Source organism: Ictidomys tridecemlineatus, chromosome 2 (assembly GCF_052094955.1).
Source record: "Ictidomys tridecemlineatus isolate mIctTri1 chromosome 2, mIctTri1.hap1, whole genome shotgun sequence".
NCBI classification, from domain to species: domain Eukaryota; kingdom Metazoa; phylum Chordata; class Mammalia; order Rodentia; family Sciuridae; genus Ictidomys; species Ictidomys tridecemlineatus.
The window spans coordinates 153847560-153867110 of NC_135478.1; the positions used below are offsets into that span (position 1 = coordinate 153847560).

A 19551-nucleotide genomic window follows, 5' to 3' on the forward strand; every position below is an offset into this window, starting at 1 on the left:
GGCAAGCAGAAAACAAAGCTTTGGACACTGTGTTTTGCTGGGATAAGTGAATTATAGGGCCTGCTAACATTCCTGATAAACTGCTTCTTGATCCCATATCAAAGATATTTATGTTTTCTGATTCTATTTTCTCTTTGAAATTTCATTTCAAAAAATGAGATCAGAAATATGAACTTCCTTGATAATGGCAAGGGAAATGCCAGGATCTCTTCTCTTTTTGCAGTTAAGGTCTTTGAGAACACTAAATCCCTAGATAAGAGAAGTCTTTATGTAACCAGAGGCATATTTATTTAATATCATGCATTTCCCACCAACAGAAAACTTCTTGCAGCCAGGAGTCCTTAGATTTAATGTAGTCTTCAGAGACCATAATAACCCACATTTACCTGAGTAATATGTAATGTTCTTGCAGAGATAGAGATTCTAGAGGTTCATTCAACACTTTACTTACCTGTTTAGTACTCTGTATTATGAATACAAACTAAGATCCTTTTATAAAAACAATAGGAGATATGGTTAAAATCTGTTTTAAGTTGATTCCCAAGTATTTTATTTTTTTGAGGTTATTATAAATGGGGTAGTTTTCCTCATTTCCTTCTCAGAGGATTTGTCACTGATATACAGAAATGCCTTTGATTTATGGGTGTTGATTTTATATCCTGCTATTTGCTGAATTCATTTACTAGTTCTAGAAGTTTTCTAGTGGAGCTTTTTGGGTCTTCTGGGTATAAAATCATATAGTCAACAAATAGTGATAATTTAAGTTCTTCTTTTCCTTTACATATCCCTTTAATTTCTTTCATCTGTCTAATTACTCTGGCCAGTGTTTCAAGAACTATGTTAAATAGAAGTGGTGGAAGACAGCATCCCTGTCTTGTTTCAGTTTTTAGAGGGAATGCCTTTAATTTTTCTCCATTTAGAAAGATGTTGGCCTGAGACTTAGCATAGATAGCCTTTATGATATTGAGATATGTTCCTGTTATCCCTAGTTTTTCTGGTGTTTCGAACATGTAAAGGTGCTGTATTTTGTCAAATGCTTTCTCTGTATCTATTGAGATGATCATATGATTCTTATCTTTGAGTCTATTGATGTGGTGAATTACGTTTATTGATTTACATATGTTGAAAAAACTTGCATCCCTGGGATGAATCCCACTTGATAATGGTGTACTATCTTTTTGATATGTTTTCTTATTCCATTTGCCAGAATTTTATTGAGAATTTTTGCATTCAATGAAAACTACAGAACCCTAAAGAAAGAAATCAAAGAAGGACTTAGAAGATGGAAAGATCTACCTTGCTCTTGGACAGGCAGAATTAATATTATTAAAATGACCATACTACTAAAAGCACTATACAGATTTAACGCAATTCTGATCAAAATCTCAATGGCATTCCTCATAGAAATAGAAAACGCAATCATAAAATTCATCTGGAAAAATAAGAGATCCAGAATAGCTAAAGCAATTCTTAGCAGGAAGAGTGAAGCAGGTGGCATCACTATACCAGAACTTAAACTATACTACAGAGAAATACTAACAAAAACAGCATGGTATTGGCACCAAAACAGATTGGTACACCAATGGTACAGAATAGAGGACACAGAAACTAACCCACAAAACTACAATTATCTTCAACTAGACAAAAGTGCCAAAAACATGCATTGGAGAAAAGATAGCATCTTCAACAAATGATGCTGGGAAAATTGGAAATCCATATGCAACTATCTCTCATCATGCACAAAACTCAAGTCAAAGTGGATCAAGGACCTAGAAATTAAACCAGAAATTCTGTGTCTAATAGAAGAAAAAGTAGATCCTAATCTTCATCATGTGGAACTAGGCTCCAACTTCCTTAATAAGACTCCTATAGTGCAAGAATTAAATCCAAGAATCAATAAGTGGTATGGATTCAAATTAAAAAGTTTTTTCTCAGCCAAAGAAACAATCTGTGAGGTGAACAGAGAGCCTACAACTTGGGAGCAATTTTTTACCCTTCACACATCATATAGAGCACAAATATCAAGGGTATATAAAGAACTCAAAAAGCTAAGACCAAATATCCTAATCAATAAATGGGCCAGGGACCTGAACAGACACTTCTTGGAAGAGGGCATACACAATCAATCAACAAATATATGAAAAAATGTTCATCATGTCTAGCAATTAGAGAAATGCAAATCAAAACTACTCTAAGATATCATCTCACTCCAGTCAGAATGGCAGCTATTATGAAGACAGATAACAATAAGTGTTGGCAAGAATGTGGGGTAAGAAGGCCCACTCATACATTGCTGGTGGGACTGCAAATTGGTGCAGGCATTATGGAAAGTAGTATAGACATTCTTTGGAAATCTGGGAATTTGACCCCACTATCTCTCTCCTTGGTCTATACCCAAAGGACTTAAAAACAGCATACTACATGGACACAGCCACATCAATGTTTATAGCAGCACAATTCACAATAGCTAAACTGTGGAGCCAACCTAGATGCCCTTCAGTAGATGAATGGATAAAAAAAAATGTGGCATATATACACAATGGAATTTTACTCAGCAATAAAAAGGAATAAAATCATGGCATTTGCAGGTAAATGGATGGTGTTGGAGAAGATAATCCTAAATTAGCCAATTCCAAAAAAACCAAATGCCGAATGTTTTCTCTGATATAAGGAGGCTGACTCATAGTGGGGTAGGGAGGGGGAGCATGGGAGGAATAGATGAATTCTAGATAGGGCAGAGGGGTGGGAGGGGAAGGAAGGGTGCAGGGGGGTTAGCAAGGATGGTGGAATGTGATGGACATCATTATCCGATGTACATGTATGAAGACACGAATTTGTGTCAACATACTTTATATACAATCAGAGATATGAACAATTGTGTTCTAAATGTATAATAAGAATTGTAATGCATTCCACTGTCATTTATTTTTTTAAAAATCAATAAAATAAAAAAATCTGTTTTAGTAGCAACTTATATATTAAAATATTTCTTCTTAAAATAGAACTGATATAATAATATAATATATTATTAGCAATAAAGTGCTAAGTTATTTTTAAAATTATCTTTTTAAATCAGTTTATTCTGATAATCATTTTAAGGAATATGACTTTTTTTAAATAAAAGTTTTCTTTTTAAACAAATTTGGGAGATTAAAATAGTTGCTTAGGGAAGATAATTTGGCATTGAGGAACAGGGGCTGCAGCAATGAATCCTGGTACGAGACCATCACTCTATTCCCTTGGAAGTGGTTGGAAAAATGATAGTGTAAAAGCTTTGACATCTTAACCTAAGGGTTTCTTTAAACAACACTATCTCAATCTCCAATTTCCCTATAAAATCACTGGTAGACATAATAATAGAGAATAGGAAACAGAAAAGAAAGGGTACAGATGAACTTGGAAGGGTCCTTAGAACATGATGTGAGTTCCATTTACAACACTGAAATGGATTCTGACAGTAACTAGGTCAAACTTCACAGATTATGGGGACAGTTCTCCACAAATCTACTTTCATTTCAAACATGAGCTGCAATTTCAGGGAACCTCAGGATGCCCTTACTTTTGGTTATAAATTCAGAGTTTTTCGCTACCCACTCAAGTGTAAAAATTTACTAGAATGACCCAAAGAACTCAAGGAAGCACTATACTTAAGATTATAGTTTTATTATAGCAAAAGGATATACCAATGACACCCAAAGGGAAAGATGCAGAGGGCAAGTCTGGGCAGGGTCTCCTACCCAAAGCTTTGTGTATCCTTTCTCTATGGGTCAGGATATGTTAACTTCTGGCACATCAAGATGTTCCATTAAAATGTGTTAAAATACATATTAAATTAATTAAAATGTTTTAAAATACATATTGCTAAGCAGAGAAGCGCACTCAAACTTTGGTGTTCTTAGTGTACTGAAGTCTCATTAAATAGGCTGATTGAATGATTGGCCATATTTGTTTAACTCAATCTCTACCCCTCCTTCTCCTCCAAAGTTGGGCTGATTAATACTTAGTTCAAAGCTACAACCCTTTAACCATATGTTTGGTCTTCCTTTCTATCTGCTACAGCTCCATCCTGAAACATCTCATTAACATAAGCTATCCAAGAACCTGTCTTGAGTCTACCTCATTAGCCTAAACCAGGTCTGGTCCCAGGGACCCCAAGGCAATAACAAAGAAATTCCTATTACTGTGGAAATTTCAAGAGTTTAGAAGATAGCTTCTAGTATCCAGAAACCAAGGCCAGTATAATTCTTCATTATGTAAAAGGGAACCAAACTATGACAGAGTTGCGACGAGAATAAAAGACCATCAAAGTTTGATATACCATTAAATTTTAAATTATTTTTGTAATTATATTTTCATAAATTATTTTGAAGTACAATGCTGTTGGTGTTTAATAAGTAAGACTTCAAGGTGAAGGTATAGCTAAGCATTCATTGCAGTTTCTAGTAACAAAAATGCATTTTAAAAAGCTTTCATATTTTTGAGAGTTTCAAGTGTCCAATATTCATCTAATTATATGGAGTAGCCTGAAATACCAGGACAGCACAAATTATGGAAGGTGTTAGATGATTTTATGGGATAGAGCATGTGACAATTTTTTAAATAAAATATAAAAACTTTTATTTTGATTCAGAATCTGCCTTTTTGTATACATTAATCAGATTTTTTAAAAGTAAATCAAGATTAAAATTCTGACCTATTCTGTGTTAATTGAATTCTTGCACAAGAACCATGCTCCACTGAAAGACACTCAAACATTAATATTTTCCAATCTATGATTAAGGCAGTCATATTATTCACTGAGTTTTGTATTTAAATGACTATAATTAAATATATATGTTTAATATATATAATTATATATACATATATAATTAAATATATGCTACCTAATTTCTTTATTTTAGTAGTATGCTCTACAATACATGGAACTTTCAAGGGTTGACCAAGCAGAATAAGAAAACCCCAGATGGTGTTCACTTGGTTCCAATTAAAAGATATGTTTCTAGTTTTATATTTTAGGATTTTCATTTCTCTGCCTGAAGATTTTCAAAACATTAGAACATGTTAATTTTATTTCATTTACCAAAAAAAAAAAGATAATCACAAAAGCTATTCCTGAATGATTTTGTAAAGTCTTAACTCCCTGGGGCTGAATGCAAGTTTTGAGCTTTAGTCTAAATTCTTTCTAAAGGTAATTTACTTGGCAGCTTTTTCTGAGTTTCGAGAGGAACTTCCATCTGAAGAACCCCTGAAAAGATTTTCCTCAAAGATATTAAAGAAAATGGCTTGCAGAAGAGTGTACTGATTAAAGAAAGTAAAAAATAAAATACAGAAGTGAAAATTAGAAATGATTGGAAAAATCACTTAAATTAATGGTTATGTAAGAGTTTCTTCTACTTTTTCATTTTCTTTGCTTATTCTCCCTGTCCTTCCTTTTTTTCCCTTATTTTCAACCACATAATACTTGAGAGAAATTTTGAGTTTGCCGATTGTAGACGTTCTTCCTCCATGTCTATATGGAAGAGTTCTTTAAAATGCTCCTAATCCTCTGTCTGAAGTCATTTTCTTGTTCTGCTAAATTAAAGCACTTTTTGAATAACATTTAATGTCTGGAGCAGTTAGAATGAAAACTAATGGAGCTCTTTCTTTTGTATATGCTAATTTTGAGAAACTTAAAATAATGCTTTATAATCCAGTTGTACAGTAATCAGATCCAGAATATTCTACTATTCATGTGCTAAGCATGCAACCGCAGTCGGTTCAAGAAATGTGTGGGTATTGGTCCAAGCTCCTTGTAAAAGCATTTCTCACTCAGTTCTTTCTTGTCATCAAGTGGAGTGGAGACAGTAGCCAGATCCAGGCCTGGGAAGAGTCCAGCTCCAAGAGTGAAAGTTCACTTGAGATCAGGTCTTCCCTAATCAGCACTGCAAAAGAAGGACACTCTTGGGCATTTCCCCAGCCAACCTTAGCAGTTTTCACATTCTATCTTCACACACCTAGAAGCAACTCTTCACTTTCTCTTTCTCACAACAATTCTCTCCTCTCTCTGCTAAGTCATCTTAGTTAAATGCCCTCCTGGAGAGATTCTGATGGTGAATTTGCACTATTAAGTGAAGGGTGAGTGATAAAAGCCCAAAACATCTCCACCCTAGCAAAGGTGGAGATGGTGCCTCAGGGATGATACTTTGGTTCAAAGAAATATATAATAATGATAGAATTTTATAAAGGCAGGAGAGGCAATGGTCATTTTTTCAGGTGATTCGATTATAACCTAGTCAGCACAAGAAAATAAGAAAAAAGTAAGAATGTAAAAGAAAAATAGATTGGATATAAGAGAAATGTATAAAAATTGTGACATTCTTAAAATTCAATTTGTATCTAGCTAGAAGATATATTAATAAAATGAGTTGGGGATATTCTTCATGAAATAGCAAAAAGGAGAAGCTTAGAGTATACCCAACCATAATCTTCCAAAATATATGCATTGTCTATGAATAAAGCCACAACAATGCATTCAGAGTTGAAGACTGAATACAGAATTATGAGCAAAGATTTATATTAAAATACTGCTCTTGCTTTTACCCAGATCAATGCTTGCTAAATTATTATTTTTTGTAATCTTAAAATAATTACCAATAGAATGCATATCTTTTTGAGGTAGATACTAGACTCGATGAAAAATTCTGAAATGAATTGCATCTGTAAGAATGAGACAAGGTAAAAACATTCTTAAGAAATGTAAAAAACAGAGATTTGTCTTAAAATGTCTAACTACCATGATTAAAATGTGGCAGTTGTGCAAGAGCAGACTGACAAGAAAAGTCACCCTAGAGGAACTAGAACAGGTAGAGCAGAATAGATAGATCACTGTAGTAGGTATTCACATTTGACACAGCAATCAGTAGGGACTTTTCCTAAAGACTTCTATTTTAGACATCTTTTTTGCTTTTGTGACCAAAAGACCTGACAACAATTTGAGAGGAGGAAAAGTTGATTTGGAGCTCACAGATTCAGAGGTATCAGTCCATAGGTAACTGACTCCATTGTTCTGGGCCTGAGGTGAGGCAGCATATCATGACTGACTGGCGTGGAGAAGGAAAGCAGCTCAGGATATGGCAATTGGGAAGAAGAGAGAGTGCTGTTTGATCTTAAAAGCACGTCCCCAGTGATAGGCCTCTTCTAGGCACTCCCCACCTGCCTACAGTTAGTTCTCTCCCAGATAATCTCTATCAGGGGATCAATGCACTGATCAGGTGAAAACTCTCACAACCCCATCATTTCACCTACATTGTCTTACACTTGAGCTTTTGGGGAATGTCTTATATCTCAAGAGCTTCCCACAATTCAACAATTTATTCAAGATATTCTTCTATTTTTCAAATGCAACAGAAGCTGTCATTTCCATCCCAATCCTAGGGTCTCAATGTTACAGCAGACACCTCTGGGCTGCCTCCCTCTGATGGGAGTTGCTACATAAAATCTCCAGTTCCTTTACATCACTAGTTGATAGTGCTCAAGAGCCAGGTCCACACTGGTGCCTAGAGAGCTCCCAGCAGGCAGTCCAGCTATCAAGCAGCGGAGGGTTGGTAATGCACTCTTTAGTGGTTGTTTTCTGTTTTCTCTTTTAATTCCCCATATCCCTACCAGAGATTCCTGAGATCACCTCTCAAACTACTTCTAACCCAATCTTTGGTGAGGAAAACTTTTTAGAGTACAAACTGACATTACTAGCCAAAATTAGAGTTGCTGGTTGCAGGGCTAGGGCTATGGAGACCAAGAACCTCATTCAACAGGATATATAATGTTGTGCTACAGGTACCACGATGGCATTGTTCAACAAAGTGATGGGGTTGTCCCTTTTTGGAATGGCAATATTCTTGAGAGACTTTTTTTTTTTTCTGTTGGAGTGTAAATACTTTTGTTTCTCACAGAGTGATGCTTTACCAACATTATCATAGTAGAATGTTTCCAAATTCCCATAATTCCAATTTATAGACAAGAATGCAACTTTAGTCTGTGTGATTTAAAGTAAATTCCATGTTAGTGAAAGAAAGGTATTCAATAATGGATGCTAGGATGATTAATTACTTAATTACTTGGAGCAAAATCAAGTTACTTCCAATTTTATATTCAGAAAGGAAAATACCAAATTTATCAATGAATTCAATAGAAAAAAATACTCTCTATATTAATTCTTTTTAAAAAAATTTTTGTATTAGTTGCTCAAAACCTTACAATGATCTTAACATATCATACATTTGATTCAAATGATGAATTTCTAGAAATAAAACATTTACTAAGAAAAAAACCCAAAAAACCCCCCAAAATAACTAAATATTAACTAAAATATTAGCTAAATATTAAACTATTAATATTTAGTTTATTTTGGAAGTGGAAAATGACTATCAGGATAAAGGCAATAAAACTACAAGGCATTGTTGATTTCAGTATCATAATTAATAGAACAAAACCAAAAGTTTAAATGAAGAGTAGACAGTGTTTTAAGAAGTTCTGAGAAAGGGCACACAAACATAATTTTAACATTATGGACTTTGGAGATACAAATAGATAAATATATTGACTTAAGATCTGACTACTTCTTCTGGCTGTGTGATTTTGGGGAAAATTATATTCATGTTAAGTCTTTATTTCTTATCTGTGAATTGGGGATAATAATAACTTATAAGATTTTTTGGAGTATTAAGTGCTATTTATCTAGGTAAATTACTTTGTAGAATACCTAAAATATTAAGAATATTTTATAAATTAGCCCATATTATAGTAGTATAATATTAATTTATTTATTAAGGAGTTTCAGTGAGTATCAAAAATATATACTTTGAAAATTTCTTTGTATATAACAAAGTACCCAAAGTTTTCTACTATGATTATGATAACTACATTGTTAATAATAAAATATTAAATGTGTTATGGTGAAATTGATTAAATACTTACTTTCAAGCTAACAAGACTTGGGAGTGGTATAAAAATTAAACTTGTTTGAGTGAATTGAGTCATCATATTTTATCTAATTTCTCCTGACACTCAAGAAACTAAAAACATTTAACATTTGTGGAGAAGGGACTAGATGACTGTAGAAACAAGAGGGAGAAACACTTTGAAGAACTTTGAAATATCTTTCCAATAATGACCTAATATACCTGAATTTATTTTTTATTTTTTAAATTAATTTTTAATTTGTTTTAATTAGTTATACATGACAGTAAAATACATTTATGCTCTTTGATATATTATACAGAGATGAGATATAGTTTCTCATTTTTCTGAGTATACATGTTGTAGAATTACATTCGTAATGCAGATATATCTATATATATAAATATAGTAATAATGTCTATTACATTATACTATCCTTCCTATCCCCATATCTCTTTTTTTTAATAATTTTTTTTAGAAAGAGTGAGAGAGAGGGAGAGAGAGGGAGAGGGAGAGAGAATTTTAATATTTATTTTTTAGTATTTGGCGGACACAACATCTTTGTCTGAATGTGGTGCTGAGGATCGAACCCGGGCCGCACGCATGCCAGGCAAGTGCGCTACCACTTGAGCCACATCCCCAGTCCCCCATATCTCTTTCCCTTCCCTCCTTTCCCTTCTCTCTACTTACTCTTTGGTAACTATCCTTATTTGGTGCCCCCTTCCCATTGTTGCTGAATTTTTAAATGATAAGAATATTAAAATGGGAGTGAATAAACAAGCTTTTTTTAAAATTTACAACCAGCTTCTTATTTATGTATAAAAAGGAATAAAATCCATTTGTGAAGTCCAGTTTACTGTTTAGAGCAAGAGAATGTTCCATTTATTCCATTCTTAATGTTTATGACTCAAAAGATCCATAACATACAAAATTGTAAAACCAGTTTATAGGTGATATGCCATTCTTTTCCCTAACAGAGGAAAATATTTCTAAACTGAATTATATTTAGAAATATTATGTAGCAAGAATCACTTGCCTTTCTTTTCCTTTGTTGGTTACAAAAATTTGCTTCTAATGAACTAATTGTACTCAGTGACACTGATAAAAATGTGGAGCAAAAAAAAATGCTCTCTTAAAAATCGAAAAGTAAAAATAAAACGTGTTCACTCTTTGTCATATTCTTTTATTACAGAGCTAACACTTTAATATTCCATTAATAATTTGTGTTTCATAATGGTAAAACGAGCCAAAAATAAGTAAGCAGAGAAGCAGACAAAAACAGTAATAAAATGGAAAACTGGCAATGTGAAGATTATAAAAGCAAGGGCGATTATGTAAGGAACATTAGCCAACTCCTATAAAAAAGGTTCATGTATAGGGAGAAACTTCATGGTTTAGGCTTCATGGTGTGGTCATCAGTGTGAGGAGCTCAATAGTATCATCTGGAGTTTTTTGGAATCCTTAAATACCTTTCATTGCCCCAATCAAGGCAGCAAGGCCAAGCGACACTGGGTATGAAAGATAGTGTGCCCAGTGGAAGCAACCAAGATGCAATGGTAGCCTTTAGGACATAACCAGGCAAGCTATCCCAGAGGTCACAGGACACAAAGACTCAGACTAAACAAAAATTCTCCAAGCTCATGGTTTGCTGAGTCAATGTAAAAGAGAAGCACGAGAAAGAGATGGGGTCAGTTAATAGAGAGGGTGGAGGCTCAGGATCACGCTCACATAATACTTCTGTCTCATCGTTCTCTCTACCTTTTGACCATTTTCATTGTATGGTTACTAGAATCAGGGTTGAGGGTGGTCTAGGGACTCAGCAGATGGTAGGTGTCAAGAGTCAATAAATACTAGTGCTGTAGAAGAGAAACGGGGCCAGGTGGACTGGTCTCAATTGTAGCTTTCCTATTATATTATGGAACAACTCTGGATTCTGTTTCTGAGTCTTAGGTAGAGGACATCAGAGCCAGAATGAATGTCACCCATGGGTGGGAGTCATTTAAGGTCTCATGAGTATTCAGTTTCTCAATAATATTATATTTGGTATCAGTTTTGCCTCATTAACATTTAGTAGACCATGAATTTTTGTTGCCTTCCGGTCTTTCCCTTCCTGTGTTACATTTATCACACTCATGCTCTTCTTTAACTGTATCCGACGTGTCTCACAGGTCAATAACTTTGTGTCTAAACATCACACAAGTTTCTCCTGTGTCTCTCAAGCTACTTTTATACTTACTATTTACATTTAATGTTTCTTACAAGTTTTTTTCAATCCTATTTGCTTTTCTTATATTCTGTAGGAGAATTGGATCTACTCAAATAATATAGCAAAATACCTTACAAAGAGGACGATGTGAAGAGAGATGGAAAGGGCATAGGGAGTAAGAGAGGGTCGTTTTCTATGGATGTGTGGAGATTGGATCCAGGTGTGGAATGGCTCAGCGAGGGGCTGGCATAGGGTATGCCTGGTCCTCATCTTCCCTCCACTCTGCCTACATTCCCTCCTGGCTCTAATACACTGAACTGTCCCCACTGTTTTATGAGTGGTTTGTAGGCAGATGGCTACTCTAAACCAGAAAAAAAAAGCTTACCGAAAATAAGAGATTCAGAGGATCAAAGGAAGGGGAATACATAGTTTTTCTCAGGCTATGTCTTATCTGCTGTTCAAGATAGAATTAGGTTGTGTGTAATGCAGCACTGGGGTCCCTCAGGAGTGAAATTCTGTGATTTCTACTGTAGAAGACTAATGCTTTCTGTTTAAGCTCTACATTTCACTCTAGCCATGCAGTGCTTTATACTCCAGTTGGACTTTAGCTAGCAGAATTCTAACATAAGGGAGAAAAATCCCCACGATCACTGACAGTGTAAGACTTTCTTCTTTGTTATTCATCTTGGATCATGGAAATCACCAAAGTTTCACAGTTGTATCTTAGGATTCAGATCTGAGGGTAGAAGTAATGCTAATCCAATGTTTGGCAATTTCTCTTTTCCCAGGCAGTTACTCTGTGGTATGTCTGCCACATGAACAAATAAATTTTAAAAAGAAATATTTAGCAGTTTGAAATTCCTTACCCAGGTAATTTAATAATCATCTACAGACTGTTACTAAGGTCAACGCTGAAGACGTCTAAAAGCATAGATGGCTAAACCCTTCCACAAGTGCTGCCAGTTTTGTCACAGAAGTCCTAATGCTCCCTAAAGCTACCCTTTCGAAAGCTCCCACACTGTGTTAATTCTCAACATTGGTTTTAAGCAAGATGCTTTTTATCTTTAATTTTTAATGAAAACCAGTTTTCGATAATGAAAGTTGATTTTCTATTCAAAGATTATGAGAAAATATTCCATAATTTAACAAAGGGTTGCATTTCATGATTGTTTGATAATGAAACTGGTGGTGTCAAACTATGTTAATGTGTTTATGTGACCAAATACTTTAGTACTTGTAAATTGAATTGCACTTTTTCATGTGGAGAAACAACCCGAGTGCGTTTTTGGAATTGGGAACTAGAAAGGAGTAAGAATTTCAACACAAAGAATAAGTATACACAGTTCATTGTGTATAACAAATTCAGAGATGTCAAAAGAATTTCATTTTTACATCTTGTATAAAGCTTAGAAAAGTGCCTCATATAAGATGCTGCTGAGCATTTGTTGAATAAGTAACATTTTACCTTATTCTTGAATTGGTAGTTTTACAAAATATTTTGGAAGAAACAGCAGGTTCTGTTTATCTCTCCTGTTCCACAAAAAGAAAAGGATTACAGATTTCCAGATTATAGCTCCAAGAGCAGTTAAGGGTGGGAGGAAGATGATTTGTGATCATAAATAGCATGACTGGAATCTCCCCGGAACTAAAACAAGCAATTGCCTGTGTTGAATTAGGAGAAAAATACCCACCATGGAACTTAAATATCTAACCTGCCTCCCTAGTGCTCTTCCCACTGCCTCTTGCCTTCTCTCCCACCTTCCTGCAATCCCTTGCCCTGGCAATATCTCCTTCTTCCTCATGTGACTTTTTGCAAATAAAAAATAAATTGGAAGAAAAATCATGTCTGAATGATCGGCCCATGGAGGTGAGAGTTAAGAGACTGGAGAAGCCAATGGAGGAGATGGAAGTAAAATTCCATCTTGAAGTGAGATAGGGATCCCAAAAGATGAAGGGGGAGAAGTACTGAAGTTTAAGAGATATGCATCAGCCAGGCTGAAGAGTGAGAAACCACAGCTCAGGGCTTGTGACTGTGCCTCCTATGAAACCTGGTGAAATGTGTAAAGTTATAATATGGAGGGCTGTACAAGCAGATGGACTGATTCAAACTTCCAAAAAAATCAATAAATATAAATCACCATATTAACATGCTAGAAAAAAAAAGCAATACAAGTATGATCATGTTGTTAGAGGTAGTAAAAAGCATCTGACCGAATTCAACATCTGTTGTGAAAGACCTCTCAGTAAATTAGGAACAGAAGGGAATTTCCTCAACTTGACACAGGGAGCATAAAACAAAAGCCCACAGCTAGTATTTTCATTAATAATGACAGACACAATGCTTTAACCCAAAGCTGACGACAATGCAAAACATCTTTTCTTATCTTTCCCACTCAACATTGTCCTGGAGGTCCTGCCCCAGATGATGTAATCATCTGCACTTAAAATACTAAAAAATCTCCAAAACAGCTACTAAAACTAACAAGTCAATTTAGCAATGCCATAGGAGAAAAGGTCAATACCCTCAAATCAGTTTTATTTATTTACACTGACAATGAAAAATTAAAATTGAAATTTATAAAACAGTACTATTAAAAGATCATTAAGGTATAAATACTGAGAGATAATTCTAACAAAATATGTGTAAAATCTCTGTTTATGTAACGAATGAGAAAAATAAAAGAAGAGCTAGGTAAATGGAGAAATATAGTATGTACATGCATCAGAGGAATCAATATTAAGATGCTATTCTCCCTTTATTGATTGATGTATTCAACAGTCTCAGTCTCAACCTCAGCAATCTTTTAAAACGAAAACTGAAAAATATATTTCTAAATACATATGGAAAAGAAAAATAGCTGAAATAGCCAAAGATGTTTTGAAAAGGAAAAATGCAGTTGGATGATTCAGATATTGAGATTTACTAGAAAGCTGGAGTAATCTAGGCAACAAATGTCATTGAAGGATAGACATATGAATCAATGGAACTGAACAGAATCTAGAAAGCCATACACATATATTCAGTCAATTTTTTGACAAAGGTGCTCACGTTATTTAATGGAAAAATAATAGGCTTCTGAGTATAATGCTGGGAGGATTAGATAACTAAAAATTGAATACACACTATGTAAGGGAAAAAAACCTCAAAATGGATCACATATCTAAATGTAAAAACCTAAATTTATAAAACTTTTGCAAGAAAATGTAGGTAAAAAAAATGTGACTTTTCATTTGGCAAAGATGTCTCAGATATGACACCAAAAAGCATGACCACATAAAAGAGAAAAACAAATTGGTTTTCTTCAAATTACCCACCTTCTTTTCTAGAGAGATGCTGTTAAGAAAATTAAAATAGAAAAAACACAAGAGAAGGAAGCAGAAAACTGATAAACATATTTACAGAACACAGATCTTAGAGAAGACTTATATCCAAAGCATAAAGAACTCTTTTAATTCAAATAATAAGAGAGTGAATAACCAAATTTTAAAGTTAGACTGAAGGCTTTGACAGACATTTTTCCAAAGAAGATATGAATGGGGTGTTAGTTTTACTATAGCACAGCAATTTAGCTGCAAAGCTTGATGGCATAACATAAAAATAAGCACTTAATATCGCACAGGAAAATAAGGAATAATAATAAGAAGCACTTAATATCTCTCAGGGAAGAGATGCAGTTCGAGTTCAAAGACAAGATGCTGGAGAATTCCCTCTGCCTTGGTGACATCAGCCTTTTGTTCTAGTCAGGTGGTCAACTCACATGATGAGACTGTTGGTATTACAGAGGGCAATCTGTTTTACCTGGAGGGCACAAATTCAAAGGTAAATCTGACCCGAAAAACACCTTCACAGAAATATCCTGAATAATATTGAATCAAATCTGGTCCCATGACCCAGTCAAGTTCATCCATAAAATTAACCATCACAGCAGGAAAGTAATTGACAGGAATGGGGCATAAAGAGCACTCTAAAGAGAGGGCAATGCTCTTTATCTTAATTGAATGACACTTTCCTGGCTGTAAATCATTTATCAAAATGCATGCAATACTAAGCTTAGGATCTATGTAGTATGTTAGGTATAAATCATATATAAAGAGGCCCTAGGAAGCTGTGCCATGACTGATGTGACAGCTCATATGCATGTGTGTGTATGTTTATAAGTGGCATATGTGTGTATAAGCATGCATGTTTATCTGCGAGTGTATCTATGTATATAAGCATGTATGTGTGTGTGTGTGTGTATGGGTCAGGTCTGGTAGTTAAATGATGTACCTTTTTCCTCCTGTGACATTTCTCTACATTTGTCTCCCTTATTCTTGAGACACCCACACCGATCTTGAAAATTCTCTGCCACCTTCACTCACCACCATTTTAAAGACAGCAGTTATTTTCTCCCCAACTCTTTGGAAGTGTGTGGGTTTCTTCTATTCTGCTCTTGTTTTCAAGTGATTACTGACTAATTAGGCCATTATATCCCCTCACCAGAATAGAGAGATAAGACTTATGCTTATTCTTACCAAATGACTAAGGAGGTGGAGGAGGCTTAAAATGTGTGTGTGTCTTATTAATAGGGGAAATTGAAAAGATGGCATATTTAGTTACCATTCTACTCAGAGTTCTACATAATTGTCTTCCCATTACAGTTCCTGTCATCAAAGGAAAAGGTAATGAAGCATTATGCTTAATCACTGGTCTTTTTTACGGTTTATCCAAGGACAAAAGGAGAGCATGGCAGTCATTTTAAATACTCAAAAACATTTTGAATTTCTTTCTTTTTTTTCCAGAGGACTTAGTCTTAAACAAAAAAGAATCTATGAAATTGCCAAAGGAAAAATAATCAATATTTGAAAAACCAATCTATGTTAAGGCAAATCTTTTATGCAAAGTAATCTCATAAATGGGATTGCTATAAAATATAAATGGTAATGGATTTTAGAAAATAATAATTTTATTGAAAAAAATGTCAACCAATGTTTTTTGTTCGTTTCAGATTCTTTAGTCATGGGTAGGGGATTGTAAATTATATAGAACATCATTCCTGAAAAGAATGTGATGTTATCGTTTTAATATTTGAAAGGAAAAAGATGGCACTTCTTTTTTTCTGTTTCAAATGGTAAACTTATCTATAGAAGGAGAAGAAACATTTAAATAGAATCAGGAAAAACACAAAAGTAGTAGCAGTCATTTGTGCCTTTGATTTTCCTGGAGGAGTGAGGAGACAGCCATGTATGTTGTCAGTACTTGTCTATGAGTAAGACTTTCTCTAGCATGAATCAGGCAGCAGACTTCTCTAAATCTTAACTATAGGAATTCATTTCAAATTTTCTAGCAGTTCCTTTGAAGCCCCACAAGGCTGGTGGTTGGAAGGAATATATCTCACTCCATCCTCAAAGAGAGGTAGAGCAGAGACTCATAGCAGTGATATATGTATATTATATATAAACATAAAATTTTTATACAAAGTAATTAAATATACAATATATATACTATATATAATATATGTACATATATTATATATATTTAATCTATCTCCTTCCTTCCATCTCTTTTCCTTTTCTCTCTTTATATTCTCCATGGCCTGAGGGGCATCAATTCCCAGAGCAGTCTCTCAATACCATTCCTTTTGAAAATCTTATTTTTTTTCCAGTACTGGGGATTGAACCCAGGGCTTCATGCATGAAAGTGATTTACTGAGCCACAACCTGGCTCATTAAAATCTGAAAATGCTGGATGGGGTTCTCACTCACTTTGACACCCAAATAACCCTTAGTAGGTGCCCAGTCCAAACCTATACATGTAGATTCCATTGCTTACATCCTGTGCCTTCATTTGTCTCTCTCATTACTGATGGAGACTCAAAGTAAATTTTTATAGCAACTGCTTACCCTTCTAATTTTTTTTCTTACCAATTAAATAGGACATCAAAATTATACAAGAAATTATATTTACTAAAAAATAAGATCTTTGTGAGAAACTTCAAACAAAATTCTTGTTCTTTATAACAAATATTCTAGGCAGAGACCAAACAAATTAATAAATGAGCAGTGTATTATTAAGATAAAGAAGGGAGAAAATTTGACTTGTCATTCATAATTACTCTATTATCCTTGATGAAACCAATAATCTTCAGAAAGAATAGAAAGCATCTCTCCCTTTATCATCAGTGGGTTATTAGTTGACAGTATTTAAAATGGCACTCCTGGACTTTGATTCTTTTTGCCATAATACTCTTGAAGGTGAGGTCCTAAGCTAACTTTGTAGCCCTCTCTAACCAACAAGCTGACTTAGATTCTTGTCCAAAATGAAAGCTACTCTCTCCAGCTAAATAGTAAACACTTGTAGGATGGAGTTTTTCACTTATTTTATATGTGCTGGGTCCTGCATCCATTTAGTATGTTGCTAGAAAAATGGAATATGCAAAAGCCTAACACAGCAGTTCAGCAGCTTCCTAGACACTAATCTTCAAGTTGGAGTGTCAGTAAAATAAAGTGGACAAACATACAGGTTTTATTTTATTTTTTTCACATCTTCATACATATATTTTATACAACAATGAAGGTCTCTGTATAATTCACATCAACCAAGTCCTCTTTCTTCCTTCCTTTCCCTGCATGTTGATAGATGATCTCCCAATTATTATTCTGTCTTCATTTTTCCAAAGATGAGAAACACACCATTTTTTCCCCTTTATAGTTCATTTATTCTTTGGTTTTGACTGACCCTTACATGTATACATACACAATTTTTTTCTTTATCTTTTGCTCTTCATTGGTACCCTTAGAAAATTTTTCCCTTTTTCCAGGCTCACAGTAGATATGCTAACAATTAAAGAGAAAACTTTAGTGGGATGGAGAAAAATTTGAATGCTTGCTTGTAAATACTTTTATTTTCTCCAACTCTGGTAAAACTCTCTCTATACCTTAAGGATTCCTGATGCCAGTGTTTCTTCTTTATGAAAGTTGTTCTCAAACTTTGATGGGCATTAGAAACCACTTTGAAAGCTTGTTAAAATCCTTTTCTGGGCTTCATTCCCAGAGTTTCTGATTCAGAAATTGAGCTGGTGAACAAAAATCTGTATTTCCAATAGGTTTTCAGGTGATACTGATGTTGCTGGCCTGGAAACTACCCTTGAACAGTTGTAAACTCATAAACTCATTATCCTTTTTTTTTTTCCCATTGGGGAAAATGTTTTAAAAATCATTAAGTAAAATTATTCCTCGTGACTTTAAATGGTGACAAAAGTGATTTTTTAAAAATTAGAACAAAGAAAAATATAGAGCATGCCAAAGCCCAGTAAAGAAAGAGTTTTTCTCTAACCAGTCCAGTGTGAAGATATTTTCAGATCTTAAGACAATTCTCTGTAAGAATTCTGAAGAACACTGTATTCTTCCTTCCAAATAACACACCAGCTGAAATAAGTGCCAAAGGACTATAGCTCTGAAACCCAAGGTGACATTTATTTTTCTCAAAATGCTGTCCATGCTGCTTCCCATTATGACTACAATATTCATACATAAACAATTACATTAAATGAGATATTGCTTATCTTTCAGTTAGGTTTATTTTAATAATATTTGAAAGTATGATCATTGACACGGTTTAACAATTCCCAGTTTTAGTTTTGTCTGGCCAAATATTTTGATAAAGTGAGAATTTAGTCTAAAAGTGGATTGGCAAGAAGCACGATTTGTGAGACCAGATTGGGAGTTTTATCCAGTCTGGATAGAAGCCCATCATGACTTTTGAAGCTGGCATTAGAATTCTCTTTGACTAACTCCTTCCTTCATCACCTATAATCTAGCCAACTGCTAAAAGGAAGATTTGAAGTCCCACCAGCAATGTACAAGTGTACCCTTTTCCTCACATCCTCACCAGCACTTCTTGTTGTTTGACTTCATAGTGGCTGCCAATCTTACTGGAGTGAGATGGTATCTTAGGGTGGTTTTGATTTGCATTTCTCTGACTGCTAGAAATGGTGAGCATTTTTTCATGTGCTTGTTGATTGATTGTATGTCCTCCTCTGAGAAGTGTCTGTTCAGGTCCTTGGCCCATTTGTTGATTGGGTTATTCATTTTCTTATTGTTTAATTTTTTGAGTTCTTTGTATACTCTGGATATTAGGGCTCTATCTGAAGTGTGAGTAGTGAAGATTTGTTCCCAGGATGTAGGCTCCCTATTTACTTCTCTTATTGTTTCTTTTGCTGAGAAAAAACTCTTTAGTTTGAGTAAGTCCCATTTGTTGATTCTAGATATTAACTCTTGTGCTATGGGTGTCTTATTGAGGAATTTGGAGCCCGACCCCACAGTATGTAGATCATAGCCAACTTTTTCTTGTATCAGACGCCCTGTCTCTGATTTGATATCAAGCTCCTTGATCCATTTTGAGTTAACTTTTGTGCATGGCAAGAGAAAGG

At 34.5% G+C, this 19551-nt stretch overlaps 1 long non-coding RNA gene across 1 annotated transcript in view; it reads left to right on the forward strand.

Annotated features, from left to right (window-relative positions):
- LOC144375377 (uncharacterized) overlaps positions 1–19551 on the forward strand; it is a 57692-nt gene that overhangs the window by 25329 nt on the left and 12812 nt on the right. The window lies entirely within an intron of this gene.